The sequence below is a fragment of the Aegilops tauschii genome, chromosome 6, assembly GCF_002575655.3.
Source record: "Aegilops tauschii subsp. strangulata cultivar AL8/78 chromosome 6, Aet v6.0, whole genome shotgun sequence".
In the NCBI taxonomy this organism is placed as follows: Eukaryota; Viridiplantae; Streptophyta; class Magnoliopsida; order Poales; family Poaceae; genus Aegilops; species Aegilops tauschii.
This window is the reverse complement of record NC_053040.3, coordinates 83,347,168-83,367,783: the sequence shown is the minus strand read 5'-3', so window position 1 is coordinate 83,367,783 and position 20,616 is coordinate 83,347,168. Positions and strand designations below refer to the sequence as shown.

The window sequence follows — 20,616 nt, the reverse complement described above, 5'->3', positions numbered from 1 at the left end:
CTGAGGTGCTCCTTCGGATAAACCAGGGCACGATCGCAATAGTGCTCCCTTTACTACTTTAGCCGATATAGCGGAACGTAAGGTAGCAAGCACAGGAGCCGGGCAACTCAACTATTGACCAAAGACATGATTCGGAGCCAATGCATATAGTGCTAAATTCAGAGTGCCGAACTATACTGTAAAAAGTGTTCGGACTTTGTTGCCATAGTGCAGGGCGCTATGAAGCCCGTGGCAATTTGAAACGTATCACAGTGTACGAGTGCTATCTGGTAAGCTTATTAATAGTCTATCCCTAATAATAAAGCACGGATTGATTACTTGGGTTCATCGTCACAATACGTTTTCTTCCTGTAAATTTACGCTTTCAGTTTAAATTTAAAACATATGGGTGAGATGATACTAATTCGGAGAACCAGGTCGTGTGCATCAACCAAACGATGCCCACCCGTGCGCTTCGGCCCAGTAAATCAGGCCCACATAGCCACGCGACCTTCGCTCCCACGCAACCAGCTTCGGTACACCCCCCTTCCTCGTCGCCCCCTCTCTCATGGCCTGCTTGCCGCTCACCAACGAGGATGAAGTGGCGGGCCAAATCGGGACGACAGCAGAGGGCGAGGCGGCTGGTGGTCTGCGCTTGGACGAGGCGCTGGCCGCGAGCAGGAATAGAAGGAGGCGGTCGAGGCCACTTGCCGGAGATGGTCCTTCTCCTGCTGTGACGCGGGCATGCTAGGTCGCAGCGGCGGGCGTGGGTGCACAGATTTCGGCGAACTTGATGCGGGCGTGACGGCAGCTCTATAGTGGCAGCGCCATTGTTGTTGTTCTGAGTTCTCCTGTTCAACAGAGAAGACAGAGGGTGAGGAGAGAGATGAGACTGGTGGTAGAATTGGGAGGGAGAAGCGCGGGGAAGAGCCGGCTCACCGGCGGGTCTTGCTGCTGCTGCTGCAGATCGCCGGCGGGGGTGACTGGCTCGACCCACTCGGGTTCGAGCTGCGGGAGAGGGGCGCCTCGGAGGCTGCCTGCTTCCTCAACGAGGGCGCGATTGGATATGGGGGGAGAAGGGGGCTGCGCTCTGCCGCTGCTTTTTTAGGGGAAAAAGGAAAGCGCTGTGCTGTTTGTTTTCAAGTCTCTGGATGGAGATGGAGAATTGATCTAATCCAGCACATTGTAAATGCCTCTAGCCGCCTTGCGTCAGATGCACACGCGTCCACTAGGGGTCCCACGCACCACTACCTCATCCTGGTCCAGTTGTTTATTTCCACCGATTCCCACCCACATGCGACCTCTCCTGCATAACACCCATACCCACACCAAGTGACAGACAAGGTTTTTTTAACAGGGGAAGGGATCCGAAGGACCTAGAAGCTGCAGTAGATAAGAGAACTACAGCCGGACCCTATTTCATTCTTAAACGTCCGAAATGTCTGCTTGGTCCGGTTAGTGTCCGATAAAAAATTAACCCAACCGGACCCCTTATTTTCTCCTTAATCGCCCGGACTGACAGGCGTATCTCAACCCGGAATCAAATTTAAGAGCAATATAAGAGTGACCGGAAATGCCAGGGCACCTAGGTCCACGTCATAGTCATTCCAGACTGTGCCACCTATGGCCACCCACTCCTTCTACCACGGCAATGGCGCAGGCAGAGGAGACGGTGCCTCACGGCGGCGGCTAGAGCTCGTGCCCACCGGGGATGGAGCTTGTGCGCGTCGGGATTGTTGTGCCACGCCGGGGACAGTGTCGAAGCCCGTGCGCGCCGTGGCCGAGCCGGATTTTAAACCCCTTGCAGTTTGTATAATTAACCCGCTGTCCATCTTGAACAAATAATACATTTTTAAAATACTCATATCTTTTAAAACCCTAACTACAATTTTAACATGTTATATATGAAATTTGATTAGAAAAATACATAGAATATAAATATGATGTTATTTTACCTATTAAATATTTTAAAATACTATTTAAGATGCAACCTTAGTCAATAGCGCACGGTCCATCTATCTTTCTTTCATACCGTCACCGACCCATATTGCAATAAACACCTCATCAAAGCCAAATCGGAGGCGAAAGAAACCGTCGATAATTGTGCATGTACGCCTCGGTAGAATCCTGCATGAAAAAAAGAAGATTTTTCATCTTATGCCGAGAAAGAGAGACCCTCAACAAGACCTATTGGGGGTCTTAGTCAAGGTTATTGGGTTAGGGCCATGCAGTATTTTATTCTCCCGTTGCAACGCACGGGCTCTTTTGCTAGTAAAAAAGAAAAACGGAAAAAGAGTAAAAGCAATAAGCAGGGGCCCTAAAAGTTGGGCCGCAAATTGTTTCCATTATGATTTGATTAATACGTCAAAGCGCATTGATACAAGTAGTGCGATAAGCAACAAGCTATTTGACATGCCACGACCAAGGGAGAGCTGCGTGTGGGACCCTGGAGACAGGTAGAGTGGTTGTTTAAGAAACCACTTAGAAATCCTCCTCTACGTCCAAGCTGACTGCAGGCTTGCTGTATTTGTCCTTTGAAAGGACCTGTGATCAAGTCGTCAGGGAAGGCCTCTGGAGAAGAAACCTGAAAAGCAGAAAAGAAACAGTGAAAGTATATGTGTCCGGGAGAAGTCAAGCCGTATTGTGGATCACAAGCTAGTTATGCCTCCGCATGTCCCCATGGTATTTTGAGTGCGTAGTTATGTACGCGTGGTGCGAATGCCGCCACTTTATCGGGACTGGGACGGAGGCCAAATTTCTAGTCGAGCTCTTGACGAGCCGAGCTGTCCTGCTGCAGAGTAGTCCGGACCCTCTTGATAGTGTCCGGGGGCTCGGCCGCCGAATTAAGGCCTTGCTTGAAAAGGTCGCTCTGTACTTTTGCTGCTAGGGCAGCGGTGTGCTCCTCGGTACGGATGGAGCGTTCCGTATTTCCATTAACTGTTATGACGCCGCATGGTCTGGGCATCTTGAACTTGATGTAAGCATAATGAGGGACCGCATTGAATCGAGCGAATGCGGTTCGTCCGAGCAGTGCGTGGTAGCCGCTGCAAAAAGGGACGATATCGAAGATTAGCTCTTCGCTTCGGAAGTTGTCCGGAGATCCGAAGACAACCTCTAGCGTAATTGAGCCCGTACAACCGGCCTCTACCCCTGGTATGACTCCTTTAAAGGTAGTCTTTGTGGGCTTGATCCGTGATGGGTTAATGCCCATTTTACGCACTGTATCCTGATAGAGCAGGTTCAGGCTGCTGCCGCCGTCCATAAGGACTCGCGTCAGGTGGAATCCGTCAATTATTGGGTCCAGGACCAATGCGGCTGAACCGCCATGACGGATACTGGTCGGATGATCCCGTCGATCAAAAGTGATCGGGCATGACGACCATGGATTAAATTTTGCGGCGACTGGCTCTATCGCATAGACGTCCCTGAGCGCGCGCTTGCGCTCCCTCTTGGGGATGTGTGTAGCATATATCATGTTCACCGTTTTGACCTGGGGAAACTTCGTTTGTCCCCCTGTGTTCGGTTGCCGGGGCTCCTCATCATAGTCCTCGCTTTGCGATCCCTTTTCTTTGTTCTCGACATTTAACTTGCCGGCCTGTTTAAAAACCCAACAATCTCTATTGGTATGATTGACTGGTTTGTCTGGGGTGCCATGGATCTGGCACGGACGATCGAGTATGCGGTCCAGGCTGGATGGTCCCTGATTGTTTCTTTTATATGGCTTCTTCCGCTGACCGGACTTGGAGCCACTGAATCCGGCGTTGACTGTCGTGTCATCGGTGTTGTCACCATTGCTTCGGCATTTGTGTCTGCTGCGTCGGAGCTTGCTGTTGCTATTTTTTACCTCGAGGGTGCCCGTTTCGCTTTCTGTGTTTTTGCTACGGGCCAGCCAGCTATCCTCACCCGCACAAAAGCGGGTCATGAGTGCCGTGAGGGCTGCCATGGACTTCAGCTTTTCCTGGCCGAGGTGACGGGCGAGCCATTCGTCACGAATGCTATGTTTAAAGGCCGCTAGGGCTTCGGCATCCGGACAGTCGACGATCTGGTTCTTTTTAGTTAGGAACCTAGTCCAGAATTTCCTGGCTGACTCTCCAGGCTGTTGAAGTATGTGACTTAAGTCATCGGCGCCTGGTGGCCGGACATATGTACCTTGGAAGTTGTCAAGGAATGCTTCTTCCAAGTCCTCCCAGCTACCAATAGAATTTTCAGGCAGACTGTTTAACCAGTGCCGAGCTGGCCCTTTGAGTTTTAGTGAGAGGTATTTGATGGCGTGAAGATCATCTCCGCGGGCCATATGGATGTGGAGAATAAAATCCTCGATCCATACCGCGGGATCAGTTGTTCCATCGTATGATTCGATGTTTACGGGTTTAAACCCTTCTGAGAATTCATGATCCATTACTTCGTCAGTGAAGCAAAGAGGGTGTGCGGCGCCTCTATATCGGGCCGCATCGCGACATAGCTCCAATGGAGTCCGTCTGCGGTTTTCGGCCCGGGCGTGACTAGGTTTGTCACGTCCGAATAGGTAGCCGTCGTCGCGTGTCGAAGCACGTCCTCGCGGTCCATAGATTGATCTTGTGTGTCCTGCTCTACTATCCAGGTCCTGCTGAAGGTCATATGTGTAACCCCGAGCTGTTTGTCCCTGCCTTTACGGTGAGGTGGGGCGGTCTACTGTTCGGCTTGAGTTGCCGCTTTATCCCGACCGCGTGGTATCGGTCAGCCGCATTGCGGGATGATGCTACGGGCTCCGGCGCCTCGTCATTGAACTGAGGTAGTAATTTGCGCTTCGGGTAACTTTTGGCTGGGCATTTAAGGCCGTATTCTTCGTTGCCAGGACATCAGTCCATCTATTGTTGAGCAGATCTTGATCAGCTTGAAGCTGCTGCTGCTTCTTTTTCAGGCTTCTTGCAGTGGCTATTAGCTGACGCCTAAAGCGTTCTTGCTCGAGAGGTTCCTCAGGCACGATGAAATCCTCGTTGCCAAGGCTCACCTCATCCTCGGAGGGTGGAAGATAAGTGCTGCCCTCCGAGTCGTCGTCTATGGCCTATTTGTCAGGGCTAACTTGCCCATCTTCCCGATCATCCTGTTCGGTCGTTTGTTTGTCGGGATCTTCCCTGTCTTTGGCACCGTTCGGAGTGTGATCGTCTCCTGTGCCGGTGTTGCTGTCCTTGCTGCGGCGGGATTTAGAGCGGCGCCGCTGACGCCGGCGCTTTGGTTGTGTCTTGGGAGGCTCATCCTCAACTGGCTTTTCCTTGTCCTCGCCGCTATTCTCTTTGGGTGTATCCACCATGTATACGTCGTACGACGAAGTGGCCGTCCAGCGTCCGGTAGACGGCGGGTTTTGGCCATGCTCCTCATCTGCATCGTCGTCCATACCGTCGATGTCTTCGGAGCCGTAATCGAGCATGTCGGTTAAGTCCTCGACAGTGGCTACGTAGTGGGTGGCGGGTGGGAAGCAAGATTCCCCATCATCAGCCTCCGGTTCAAACCGGACCTAGTTCGGCTGCGAGTCCCCCGCTAAGGACAGATTTTTTAATGAGTTTAGCACGTTGCCTAGAGGCGAGTGCCGGAAGATGTCCGCTGCACTGAATTCGGTGATCGATGACCGATCCAGCTCGATATAAGAGGACGCCCATGGTCCGGAACTTATCACCGGAAACAAGTCCGAGGTTTCGGAGACATAGATATCACCCGAAGTTGGGTCTGCGTGTGGCTCTAACGCCGCGGAGTCTGCGGTTCCATGGCGGGGTTGAGCTTCCCATCCTTGGATGGCACGGTCTGCTCTGGATCTAAGGCCAGAGCGGTTACAGGTGCAATTTCCTGAGTATGGTCCGATGACAGATTTAAATCATGTTCATCGTAGGGATAGGGAGCGGCTGCTGTGGTCTCGAATTCGTTGAAGATCAAGTCTCCGCGGATGTCCGCGACGTAGTTCAAGCTCTCAAATCTGACTAGATGGCCAGGGGCGTAGCTGTCGATCTGCTCCAGATGGCCAAGCGAGTTGGCCCGCAGTGCGAAGCCGCCGAACACGAAGATCTGTCCGGGGAGGAAGGTTTCCCTTGAACATCATTGTTGTTGATGTTCAAAGAATCCATCGAACCTTTTGGGGACGGCACAGTGGAACTCTCAATGAAAGCACCAATGTCGGTGTCAAAACCGGCGGATCTCGGGTAGGGGGTCCCGAACTGTGCGTCTAAGGTCGATGGTAACAGGAGACGGGGGACACAACGTTTACCCAGGTTCGGGCCCTCTCTATGGAGGTAATACCCTACTTCCTGCTTGATTGATCTTGATGAATATGAGTATTACAAGAGTTGATCTACCACGAGATCGTAATGGCTAAAACCCTAAAAGTCTAGCTTGTATGACTGTCCTCGTTTCCGGACTATGCCCTCCGGTTTATATAGATACCGGAGGGGACTAGGGTTGTACAAAGTCGGTTACAGAGAAAGGAATGTTCATATGTGATCACCAAGCTTGCCTTCCACGCCAAGAGTTCTATCCGGACACGGGAGAGAGTCTTTGGTCTTGTATCTTCACAGCCCATTAGTCCGGCCCATGTCCAACAGGTCAGACGCCCGAGGACCCCTTAGTCCAGGACTCCCTCAGCAGGGAGGTGGGACGAGCTGCCATGTGTGGTTGCGTTGTAACGCATCGAACTCCTCCTGCATGGCGGTGAACCAGTTGGGGTCGCGAAGAGCGGTCCGAACGGATGACGGGACCGACGATGGTGAGGAGGACGAAGCCGCACACAGGTACTCCTCCGTCGGATAGCGCGTGCTGGGTCGAAGGGCACCCGTGCGCGATCGCGCCGTGATGTGGATGTTGGGGAACGTAGCAGAAATTCAAAATTTTCTACGCATCACCAAGATCAATCTATGGAGTAATCTAGCAACGAGGGGAAGGGGAGTGCATCTACATACCCTTGTAGATCGCGAGCGGAAGCGTTCAAGAGAACGGGGTTGATGGAGTCGTACTCGTCGTGATCCAAATCACCGATGATCCTAGCGCCTAACGGACGGCACCTCCGCGTTCAACACACGTACGGAGCAGCGACGTCTCCTCCTTCTTGATCCAGCAAGGGGGGAGGAGAGGTTGATGGAGATCCAGCAGCACGACGGCGTGGTGGTGGAAGTAGCGGGGATCCCGATAGGGCTTCGCCAAGCACTAACGGGAGGGAGAGGTGTCACGGGAGGGAGAGGGAGGCGCCAGGGGCTAGGATTGCTGCTGCCCTCCCTCCCCCCCACTATATATAGGGCCAAGGGAGAGGGGGGCGCAGCCTTGGCCCTTCCTCCAAGGAAGGGTGCGGCCAGGGAGGAGTCCTTCCTCCCCAAGGCACCTCGGAGGTGCCTTCCCCCTTTAGGACTCTCCGTTTTTCTTATCTCTTGGCGCTGGTGCCCTTGGCCCATATAGGCCAAGGCGCACCCCCTACAGCCCATGTTCCCCCCGGGGCTGGTGGACCCCCTTGGTGGACCCCCGGACCCCTTTCGGCACTCCCGGTACAATACCGATAAAGTGCGAAACTTTTCCGGCGACCGAAATAAGACTTCCCATATATAAATCTTTACCTCCGGACCATTCCGGAACTCCTCGTGACGTCCGGGATCTCATCCGGGACTCCGAACAACTTTCGGGTTACCGCATACTAATATCTCTACAACCCTAGCGTCACCGAACCTTAAGTGTGTAGACCCTACGGGTTCGGGAGACACGTAGACATGACCGAGACGACTCTCCGGTCAATAACCAACAGCGGGATCTGGATACCCATGTTGGCTCCCACATGCTCCTCGATGATCTCATCGGATGAACCACGATATCGAGGATTCAATCAATCCCGTATACAATTCCCTTTGTCTATCGGTATGTTACTTGCCCGAGATTCGATTGTCGGTATCCCGATACCTTGTTCAATCTCGTTACCGGCAAGTCTCTTTACTCGTTCCGTAACTCACATCATCCCGTGATCAACTCCTTGGTCACATTGTGCACATTATGATGATGTCCTACCGAGTGGGCCCAGAGATACCTCTCCGTTTACACGGAGTGACAAATCCCAGTCTCGATTCGTGCCAACCCAACAGACACTTTCGGAGATACCTGTAGTGCACCTTTATAGCCACCCAGTTACGTTGTGACGTTTGGTACACCCAAAGCATTCCTACGGTATCCGGGAGTTGCACAATCTCATGGTCTAAGGAAATGATACTTGACATTAGAAAAGCTCTGAGCAAACGAACTACACGATCTTGTGCTAGGCTTAGGATTGGGTCTTGTCCATCACATCATTCTCCTAATGATGTGATCCCGTTATCAACGACATCCAATGTCCATGGTCAGGAAACCGTAACCATCTATTGATCAACGAGCTAGTCAACTAGAGGCTTACTAGGGACATGGTGTTGTCTATGTATCCACACATGTATCTTAGTTTCCTATCAATACAATTCTAGCATGGATAATAAACGATTATCATGAACAAGGAAATATAATAATAACCTATTTATTATTGCCTCTAGGGCATATTTCCAACAGTCTCCCACTTGCACTAGAGTCAATAATCTAGTCCACATCACCATGTGATTAACACTCATAGGTCACATCACCATGTGACGAACATCCAAAGAGTTTACTAGAGTCAACAATCTAGTTCACATCACTATGTGATTAACACTCAATGAGTTCTGGTTTGATCATGTTATGCTTGTGAGAGAGGTTATTAGTCAACGGGTCTGAACCTTTCAGATCCGTGTGTGCTTTACGAATTTCTATGTCATCTTGTGGATGCTACCACGCGCTATTTGGAGCCATTTCAAATAATTGCTCTACTATACGAATCCGGTTTACTATGCAGAGTCATCCGAATTAGTGTCAAAGTTTGCATCGACGTAACCCTTTACGACGAACTCCTTTTCACCTCCATAATCGAGAAAATTCCTTAGTCCACTATATACTAAGGATAAGTTCGACCGCTGTCATGTGATCCATTCCCGGATCACTATTGTACCCCTTGACGAACTCATGGCAAGGCACACTTCATGTGCGGTACACAACATAGCATACTGTAGAGCCTACGTCTGAAGCATAGGGGACGACCTTCGTCCTTTCTCTTCTTTTGCTGTGGTCAGGTCTTGAGTCTTACTCAATACTCACACCTTGTAACACAGCCAAGAACTCCTTCTTTGCTGATCTATTTTGAACTCTTTCAAAATCATGTCAAGGTGTGCGTTCTTTGAAAGTATCATCAGGCGTCTTGATCTATCTCTATAGATCTTGATGCCCAATATGTAAGCAGCTTTATCCAGGTCTTCCTTTGAAAAACTCCTTTCAAACAACCCTTTATGCTTTCCAGAAATATTACATCATTTCGGATCAACAATATGTCATTCACATATACTTATCAGAAATGTTGTAGCGCTCCCACTCACTTTATTGTAAATACAAGTTTCTAACAAACTTTGTATAAACCCAAAAAACTTTGATCACTCCATCAAAGCGTATATGCTAACTCCGAGATGCTTGCTCTAATCCATGGAAGGATCGCTGGAGCTAGCATACCTTTTAGCATCCTTAGGATCGACAAAACCTTTCTGATTGTATCACATACAACCTTTCCTTACGAAAACTGGTAAGGAAACTTGTTTTTGACATCCATCTGCCAGATTTCATAAATGCAGCTAATGCTAACATGATTCCGACGGACTTAAGCATCGCTACGGATGGGAAAATCTCATCGTAGTCAACTCCTTGAACTTGTGGAAATACTCTTTGCCACAAGTCGAGCTTCATAGACGGTAACATTACCGTCCATGTCCGTCTTCTTCTTAAAGATCCATTTATCTCAATGGCTTGCCGATCATCGGGCAAGTTCACCAAAGTCCATGCTTTGTTCTGATACATGGATCCTATCTCGGATTTCATGGCTTCTAACCATTTGTCGGAATATGGGCCCACCATCGCTTCTCCATAGCTCATAGGTTCATTGTTGTCTAGCAACATGACTTCCAAGACAGGATCACGTGCCACTCTGAAGTAGCACGCATCCTCGTCGTCCTACGAGGTTTTTGGTAGTGACTTGATCCGAAGTTTCATGATCACTATCATGAGCTTCCACTTCAATTGGTGTAGGTGCCGCAGGAACAACTTCCTGTGCCCTGCTACACACTAGTTGAAGTGTCGGTTCAATAACCTTATCAAGTCTCCACCATCCTCCCATTCAATTCTTTCGAGAGAAACTTTTCCTCGAGAAAGGAACTGTTTCTAGAAGCAATTACCTTTGCTTCCAGATCTGAAATAGGAGGTATACCCAACTGTTTTTGGGTATTCTATGAAGACGCATTTATCTGCTTTGGGTTTGAGCTTATCAGCCTGAAACTTCTTCACATAAGCATCGCAGCCCCAAACTTTTAAGAAACGACAACTTAGGTTTCTCTAAACAGTGTCGTCTCAACGGAATTGCGTGGTGCCCTATTTAAAGTGAATGCGGTTGTCTCTAATGCTTAACCCATAAACGATAGTGGTAATTCGATAAGAGACATCATGGTATGCACCATTTCCAATAGGGTGCAGTTATGATGTTCGGACACACCATCACACTGTGGTGTTCCAGGCGGTATTAATTGTGAAACACTTTCCACAATGTCTTAATTGTGTGCCAAACTCGTAACTCAGATACTCATCTCTATGATCATATCACAGACATTTTATCCTTTTGTCACGACGATCTTCAACTTCACTCTGAAATTACTTGAACCTTTCAATAATTCAGACTTGTGTTTCATCAAGTAAATACACTCAGCATCTACTCAAATCATCTGTGAAGTAAGAACATAACGATATCCACTGCATGCCTCAGCACTCATTGGAATGCATACATCAAATGTGTGACTTCCAATAAGTTGCTCTCTTGTTCCATCTTACTGAAAACGAGGACTTTCAGTCATCTTGCCCATGTGGTATGATTTGCATGTCTCAAGTGATTCAAAATCAAGTGAGTCCAAACGATCCATCTGCATGGAGTTTCTTCATGCATATATACCAATAGACATGGTTCGCATGTCTCAATCTTTTCAAAAACGAGTGAGTCCAAAGATCCATCTACATGGAGCTTCTTCATGCGTTCTATACCAATACGACTCAAATAGCAGTGCCACAAGTATGTGGTACTATCATTACTTTTGGCATGAACATGTGTATCACTACAATCGAGATTCATTTTAGGTGTAAGACCATTGAAGGTATTATTCAAATAAACAGAGTAACCATTATTCTCCTTAAATGAATAACCGTATTGCGATAAACATAATCCAATCATGCTCAACGCAAACACCAAATCTCGATGGTAGAGGGAGCATGCGATGCTTGATCACATCAACCTTGGAAACACTTCCAACACATATCGTCATCTCACCTTTAGCTAGTCTCCGTTTATTCCGCAACTTTTATTTCGAGTTACTAACACTTAGCAACCGAACCGGTATCTAATACCCTGGTGCTGCTAGGAATACTAGTAAAGTACACATTCATATAACGTATATCCAATATACTTCTGTCGACCTTGCCTGCCTTCTCATCTACCAAGTATCTAGGGTAGTACTGCTTCTGTGACCGTTCCCCTCATTACATAAGCACTTAGTCTCGGGTTTGGGTTCAACCTTGGGATTCTTCACTAGAGCAGCAAACGATTTGCTGTTTCATGAAGTATCCCTTTTGCCCTTGCCCTTCTAGAAACTAGTGGTTTTACTAACCATCAACAATTGATGCTTCTTCTTGATTTCTACTTTCGCGGTGTCAAACATCGCGAATAGCTCAAGGATCATCATAACTATCCCTGATATGTTATAGTTCATCACGAAGCTCTACTAGCTTGGTGGCAGTGACTACGGAGAACCATCACTATCTCATCTGGGAGATTAACTCCCACTCGATTCAAGCGATTGTGGTACTCAGATAATCTGAGCACATGCTCAACGATTGAGCTTTTCTCCCTTAGTTTGCAGGCTTAAGAAACTTGTCAGAGGTCTCATACCTCTTGACGTGGGCACTAGTCTGAAATCCCAATTTCAGTCTTCGGAACATCTCATATGTTCTGCGACGTTTCAAAACCGTCTTTGGTGCCACAATTCTAAACCGTTAGCAATACGCACTGAACTATCACGTAGTCATCAAAACGTGTATGTCAGATGTTTCGCAACATCTACAGACGACGCTGAGGTTCAGCACACCGAGCGGTGCATTAAGGACATAAGCCTTCTGTGCAGCAATGAGGACAATCCTCAGTTTATGGACCCAGTCCGCATAATTGCTACTATTAACTTTTAACTAAACTTTTCTCTAGGAACATATCTTAAACAGTAGAACTAAGCGCAATGACATGATTTGTAAAGACCTTTTGACTATGTTCATGATAATGAAGTTCATCTGATTATTGAACTCCCACTCAGATAGACATCCCTCTAGTCATCTAAGTGATACATGATCCGAGTCAAACTAGGCCGTGTCCGATCATCACGTGAGACGGACTAGTCATCATCGGTGAACATCTCCATGTTGATCGTATCTTCTATACGACTCATGCTCGACCTTTCGGTCTCTTGTGTTCCGAGGCCATGTCTGTACATGCTAGGCTCGTCAAGTCAACCTAAGTGTTTTGCATGTGTTCCGAGGCCATGTCTGTACATGCTAGGCTCGTCAACATCCGTTGTATTCGAACGTTAGAATCTATCACACCCGATCATCACGTGGTGCTTCGAAACAACGAACCTTCGCAACGGTGCACAGTTAGGGGGAACACGTCTCTTGAAATTTTAGTGAGGGATCATCTTACTTACTACCGTCGTTCTAAGCAAATAAGATGCAAAACATGATAAACATCACATGCAATCAAATAGTGACATGATATGGCCAATATCATTTTGCTCCTTTGATCTCCATCTTCGGGGCACCATGATCATCTTCGTCACCGGCATGACACCATGATCTCCATCATTGTGTCTTTATGAAGTTGTCACGCCAACGATTACTTCTACTTCTATGGCTAACGCGCTTAGCAATAAAGTAAAGTAATTTACATGGCGTTATTCAATGACACGCAGGTCATACAAAAAATAAAGACAACTCCTATGGCTCCTGCCGGTTGTCATACTCATCGACATGCAAGTCGTGATTCCTATTACAAGAATATGATCAATCTCATACATCACATATATCATTCATCACATCTTCTGGCCATATCACATCACATAGCACATGCTGCAAAAACAAGTTAGACGTCCTCTAATTGTTGTTGCAAGTTTTTTTTACGTGGCTTGTATAGGTTTCTAGCAAGAACGTTTCTTACCTACGTAAAACCACAACGTGATATGCCAATTTCTATTTACCCTTCATAAGGACCCTTTTCATCGAATCCGTTCCGACTAAAGTGGGAGAGACAGACACCCGCCAGCCACCTTATGCAACTGGTGCATGTCAGTCGGTGGAACCTGTCTCACGTAAGCATACGTGTAAGGTCGGTCCGGGCCGCTTCATCCCACAATGCCGCCGAAACAAGATAAGACTAGTAGCGGCAAGAAGAATTGGCAACATCTACGCCCACAACTACTTTGTGTTCTACTCGTGCATAGAAACTACGCATAGACCTAGCTCATGATGCCACTGTTGGGGAACGTAGCAGAAATTCAAAATTTTCTACGCATCACCAAGATCAATCTATGGAGTAATCTAGCAACGAGGGGAAGGGGAGTGCATCTACATACCCTTGTAGATCGCGAGCGGAAGCGTTCAAGAGAACGGGGTTGATGGAGTCGTACTCGTCGTGATCCAAATCACCGATGATCCTAGCGCCGAACGGACGGCACCTCCGCGTTCAACACACGTACGGAGCAGCGAAGTCTCCTCCTTCTTGATCCAGCAAGGGGGGAGGAGAGGTTGATGGAGATCCAGCAGCACGACGGCGTGGTGGTGGAAGTAGCGGGGATCCCGATAGGGCTTCGCCAAGCACTAACGGGAGGGAGAGGTGTCACGGGAGGGAGAGGGAGGCGCCAGGGGCTAGGATTGCTGCTGCCCTCCCTCCCCCCCACTATATATAGGGCCAAGGGAGAGGGGGGCGCAGCCTTGGCCCTTCCTCCAAGGAAGGGTGCGGCCAGGGAGGAGTCCTTCCTCCCCAAGGCACCTCGGAGGTGCCTTCCCCCTTTAGGACTCTCCGTTTTTCTTATCTCTTGGCGCATGGGCCTCTTGGGGCTGGTCCCCTTGGCCCATATAGGCCAAGGCGCACCCCCTACAGCCCATGTGCCCCCCCGGGGCTGGTGGACCCCCTTGGTGGACCCCCGGACCCCTTTCGGCACTCCCGGTACAATACCGATAAAGTGCGAAACTTTTCCGGCGACCAAAATAAGACTTCCCATATATAAATCTTTACCTCCGGACCATTCCGGAACTCCTCGTGACGTCCGGGATCTCATCCGGGACTCCGAACAACTTTCGGGTTACCGCATACTAATATCTCTACAACCCTAGCGTCACCGAACCTTAAGTGTGTAGACCCTACGGGTTCGGGAGACACGTAGACATGACCGAGACGACTCTCCGGTCAATAACCAACAGCGGGATCTAGATACCCATGTTGGCTCCCACATGCTCCTCGATGATCTCATCGGATGAACCACGATATCGAGGATTCAATCAATCCCGTATACAATTCCCTTTGTCTATCGGTATGTTACTTGCCCGAGATTCGATCGTCGGTATCCCGATACCTTGTTCAATCTCGTTACCGGCAAGTCTCTTTACTCGTTCCGTAACTCACATCATCCCGTGATCAACTCCTTGGTCACATTGTGCACATTATGATGATGTCCTACCGAGTGGGCCCAGAGATACCTCTCCGTTTACACGGAGTGACAAATCCCAGTCTCGATTCGTGCCAACCCAACAGACACTTTCGGAGATACCTGTAGTGCACCTTTATAGCCACCCAGTTACGTTGTGACGTTTGGTACACCCAAAGCATTCCTACGGTATCCGGGAGTTGCACAATCTCATGGTCTAAGGAAATGATACTTGACATTAGAAAAGCTCTGAGCAAACGAACTACACGATCTTGTGCTAGGCTTAGGATTGGGTCTTGTCCATCACATCATTCTCCTAATGATGTGATCCCGTTATCAACGACATCCAATGTCCATGGTCAGGAAACCGTAACCATCTATTGATCAACGAGCTAGTCAACTAGAGGCTTACTAGGGACATGGTGTTGTCTATGTATCCACACATGTATGTGAGTTTCCTATCAATACAATTCTAGCATGGATAATAAACGATTATCATGAACAAGGAAATATAATAATAACCTATTTATTATTGCCTCTAGGGCATATTTCCAACAGTGGAGCGGCGGTGCGTCACCAAGGGGCCGATCCGGTACTGCAGCGGAGGAGACCGAGGCCACAGGTGCGGCTGACATGGACGGGGCCGCATGCGGCTAGACCTGAGGGGCGGCGGTCGGGGCCGTGGGTGGCAGACCCGGGGCGGCTGCGATCGGGGCCGCAGTAGGCAGGCCCAGGGCGGCTGTTGGCGGGGCCGCAGGTGGCAGGCCCGGGGCGGCGGCAAGCGGGCCCGGGGCTGGCGCTGACGAGGGCGGGGCCGAGGCGCCCGAGACGGAGGCGTGCGACCCCGAGGCCGTAGAGGCGGCCGAGTCCGCGGAGTTGCCCGACACCCAAACATCCGAGGCACTCTGTACGCCCACAGAGTCGCCGAAATCGGAGAGGGACGGGCGTGTGCGGCCGCCGCGAGGGGGCGGCAGCACGGCAGGTGGCCCGCCAAGGAGAGGCGGGGTCGACGAAGTTGGTGCGTCCGTGGGAGGTACCTGCTGAAATGGAAACACTTTTTCGTCAATGTAAACATGCCTCGAAGTGATCACCCGATGAGAGACGGGGTCGTAGCACCGGTAGCCCTTTGTGTTGGAGGGGTACCCAAGAAAGATGCATGCGAGAGACCACGGAGCAAGCTTATGGGGGGCGGTGGAGGTGGTGCTAGGATAGCAGAGGCAACCAAAGATGCGAAGATCATCGTATGATGATGGAGTGCCATAGAGCAACTGATGTGGCGCATAATTCCAGTGAACACGGCATGGCCGGATGTTGTCGAGGAGAGTCGCTGTGGCAAGAGCATCGGGCCAGAACCGTGGCGGGACGTTGGCATGGAACAGGAGGGTACAGACGCAGTCGTTGAGAGTGCGAAGTACACGCTCCGCCCGCCAGTTTTGCTGCGAGGTGTAAGGACATGTTAGACGAAAGACAGTACCATGTGTGGCGAGTAGGTTGCGGACAGCAAGACTATCGAACTCTTTCCCATTGTCTGTTTGAAACGCAAGAATGGGTCAACCAAAATGCGTAGAGATAAATGAGTAAAAAGATGTAAGTGTTGAGAGAACATCCAATTTCTGCCGAAGGGGAAAAGTCCACACATAGTGCGTAAAATCGTCTAAGATGACAAGATAATAAAGATAGCCAGAATTGCTCGCAATGGGCGATGTCCAAACATCACAATGTATCAACTGAAAGGGGTATGCAACAATAGTGGTAGAGTTGCTAAAGGGAAGGCGCACGTGTTTGCCAACACGGCAAGCATGACAAGTATGGTCATCGACCTTATTACAAGTGAAAGAAAAACTACGAAGAATATGACGGAGCGTGGCGTGATTTGGATGACCCAAACGAGCGTGCCAGAGGTCCACACCGGTAGAGAGGGCGACGGGGGCGGCGTCGGTGGAGGATGGTGGGTGGACCGGGTAGAGATCGTCTGGGCTGTCACATCGATGAAGAACCATCCGGGAACGGGCGTCCTTCACAGAAAACCACAACCATCAAATTCAACTGTAATCGGATTTTCATGAGTAAGACGGCGAACAGAGACAAGTTTTTTGATTAAGTCAGGAGAAACTAAGATATGAGACATATTAATAGGTGTACTAGAAGAAGGAAAAGAAGTAGAACCAATATGTGTGATGGGAAGGGAAGAGCCATCGCTGAGAGTGATGCGAGTGGCGGTGTTGGTGGGAGAGAAAGAGGTTAAGTTACCCAGGTTAGAGGACATGTGTGCGGTTGCCCCGGAGTCCATGAACCAATCGCCGCCACCGGTGTAAGCGTTGGGGATGGGGGCCGACTGCAGTGCAGCTAGGAGGGCCGGATCCCAAGGCAGCGGGGTGGGTGTCGTGTTGTAGTAAACGACGTCGGGCTGCTGTGCTGCAGGGGCCAGCAACAGTGGGTAGGTCGGGTATGACCCGGGCTGCTGAAACGCCGCGAACGCCGCATGTGGCTGCGGGACGACGTGATATGCCTAGGGCTGCGCCGGTCGTGGACCTAGGATGCCAGGAGCGGTCGGGCGGGGGACCGACATAGAATATGCATGGACTACGCCGGTCCAAGGATTGTGCCCGTAGGCCCACGGCGCCACGGGCTGCTGCTGGTGGTGGACTCGGGGTGGCCCGGCGGAGTTGGCCGCCGGTGCTGGCCCTTGCACCCCCTTGCCGCGGCGACCGCCGCGTTCGTTGGGGACAGCAGGCGCCGGCGCCCCTGTTAGGGAAACAAGAAGGGCGGCTGGACCGGCTGGGGCAGCGGGAACGGGGCCACCGGCTGCTGTTGGGGAGCAGCACCGCGCGACGTGTCAGCGGCGAGGGCGGTGTGAACCGCCTGCGCCCTCATCTTCTTCATCCTGCGTTCCTCCAAACGCAAGTAGGCGATGACCTTGGGGAAGGTCGGGTTGGGGATGAGCGTGAGGCTAGCAGCCGCGTGAGTGAACTCCTCGTTGAGGCCAGCGATGAGGGTGCTGATGAGAAGATCGTCGGAGACTTTCTCGCGGATGTCGCGGAGCTTGTCGCAAAGACGCTTCAGGCGCAAGCAAAAATCATCCACGGAGGAATTATTTTGATGGCACCCGAAGAATTCTTGCTGAAGGAAGACGAGCCGGTGGTATTGGCATAATGACCCGCGGCGACCATGTTTTCCAGCGGGTTGGCATAATGACCCAGTGGTATTGGCACGTACTAAGGCGGGGCAGGGTTCACCCGGGGAGGTCCCATCACTTGGGGCTGAATTGGTGTCCCAGCCCCGGGCACTATGATCTCCGGCGGGTTACTAGACCCTGCACCCGGCGTGTTGAAGAGGTTTCGAGGATCGTAAACCGGAGGGAGTCGAGATTGGGCCTTTTGATGCCTCCTTCTCATGACCTCATTGGATGCGTTTTGATCCATCGTGAGCCGGAAGGACTATGCCTGAATCAGCTGAGTCTGGGCGTCGAGAGCCGCCCTCTCTGCAGCCATCCTGATCCCCTCCGCCGCCAGATCCTCCTTGGCCTTTGCTAGATCCAACTTTAACTGTGCCACCTCCGCGTCATGTTGAACTTGATCCACCGGAGCCACCGTAGCGGTCAACAGGACCGTCATCTTGTCTGTGAGATCCATCAGCACCTGAGCCGGTGAGGGCACCGGGCTTCCTGACCTGGAGGCGGGGTTTTGAACAGGTTGCGTGCCGGCCATGAAGATTCCAACCCGGCTCGGCGGTTCAAAGGGGTCTGGAATGCTGTCGCCGTCGGAACAGCCCCTGAGCCTGCCATCCTGAAGTTGATATAATGAATTTGACTCATCCGTAGCCGACTCGCTGTCAGAGCCGGCAGCCGTCTCATCACCAGATCCAGACCCTTCAGAGAGTCCTCCATGGACACATCCCACGAAAGCATGCTTCAAGGCAGGTAGGGCCCGGGCGGGTCGTGCACGCTGAGCCGTCTCCATGAGATCGGTGCAGAGTTTCGGCTCAGGGCCCGGCTCACCAATCTTACCAATGAAGACGTGGATTCCGCCGAAGGGGACCCGGTATCCGTACTCGATTGAGCCGGTGTCGGGGCCCCAGGTTGCATCGTCGATGTAGAGCTTGCCGCGACGACTCTTGGTCATCCGGCCCACAGCGTATCCCTTGAGCCCTTCGAAGCTGCCCTTCAAGAACTCAAATCCACCGTGCGCTGGCCCCACGGTGGGCGCCAACTGTCGTGGAATTGTCACGGCAGATGTCCTCGAGTTAGGACTTAGTCGTGGAGCCATCGCAGCTAGGAAGTTTAAAGGGGTTAAACGGGACAAGGAACACGGGGGTTATACTGGTTCGGCCCCTTACGGTGAAGGTAAAAGCCTACGTCCAGTTGAGGTGGTATTGATGATGGTTTCGATGACCAGGGAGCTTAATCGCTATGCCTGGTTCTCGACGAGATCTTACTTGTCCCTAAACCGCCGCCGGGTCGCCCCTTTATATAGAGAGGTTGACGCCCAGCGGCTCTCAGAGTCCCGGCCGGCTCATAAGAGTGTCCGGCTCGGACTCTCAACTATTCTTGCCTTACACTACAAGTTCCACCATAATGGCGGTTATCACTACGGGCCTTAAGCCATCTCCGGGTCTTAAGCCCATTATTGACCCGCCGTCTTCAAGCTCGGTACTAGGCTTCGCGTGATGACCATTATGAGTAACCCGGCCCCTCCTGGGCGGGTGACTCTAATGGTTATATCCTCAACAGGAGCCGATTGTCGGTGAAGAGGCTATTGAGCTTCGTCCAGACAGCGTGTGCATCATCGTCATCCTGCACCACCGTGTAAAACAAGTCCTTGGAGATGGTTAAGAAAAACCAGCGAATGATCGTCGCCTCGACGGCCGACCACTCGGCGTCGAACGCCATGGCCTTGGAGTCAAAAGTGCCGTCGATATGCTCCTGGAGATGAAACTCACGAAAAAAAAGATGAAAGTATGTCTTCCATGCATAGTAAGAGGAGTCCTCCTGGGAGAGACGGATGGGCACACGGGCGAGGATGTCGGCGTTGCAGATGTCTTCGGCGGGGATGGGGTCAGGGCCGGCAAACGGGTTGGAGTGGTTTGTGGCGCCGGACGTGGGGAAGGAGGAGGAGTTGTAGGAAGCGAACGACATGGTTGCTATGTGAGGTTAGTGAAGTAGGGGTGGGCGGCGGCGGGAAGGGAAGGCGGTGGCCGGGATGGGGTGCAGCGGCAGGAGGGACTGCGGCGGCAGGGGAGCGTGGCGACAACTGGGCGGCGGCGGCGGAAGCGTTAGGAAAGAGACGCGGTATCTGATACCATGTGGATTGTCGATATGTTCATTGATCGTATGCTCGTAGCATACATAGAGTACAAGGGCAAGAATATCTCAACCGTATCCGATATACATGAAAAGGATCGGGAGATATCCGTAGACTAGGAAACAATAAAAGAAGATCCTAGCTGCCTAAGTACATGCGATCATGAGTATCTCAACAACAATGCATCTTTGCTTAGGGTTGCACTCGACGTAGGGTGTAATTCTTTGCCTGAGATTTTCTAGCACTCGACGTAGGGTGTAATTCTAGTAGTATTAGCACAATATGTCTCACCACTTTTTAGGAATAGCTAATTATTAAAGATAATACTAAGAGATGACTCATTGTAGACATACTTTTATTCTCGCATCCAAATTACATGCAAGGTTTAAGATAAAATTGTCTTATCAACCACTGTACATGCCCTTGTACACTTTGTCCCAATGCATGAATGGGTGGATTTGTACAGAAACCGCCGTACGTATAGCATCGTTCATAACAGAATTCCTACAACC

At 50.6% G+C, this 20,616-nt stretch overlaps 1 long non-coding RNA gene across 1 annotated transcript; it reads right to left on the bottom strand.

Annotated features, from left to right (window-relative positions):
* Positions 1-323: 323 nt before the first annotated feature.
* On the bottom strand, positions 324-1,378 carry LOC120967386 (uncharacterized). Its single transcript, XR_005761183.2, has 2 exons — positions 919-1,378; positions 324-830 (listed from the first exon to the last, which is right to left on the bottom strand). It is a non-coding gene; the product is annotated as an uncharacterized lncRNA (long non-coding RNA).
* Positions 1,379-20,616: the final 19,238 nt, after the last annotated feature.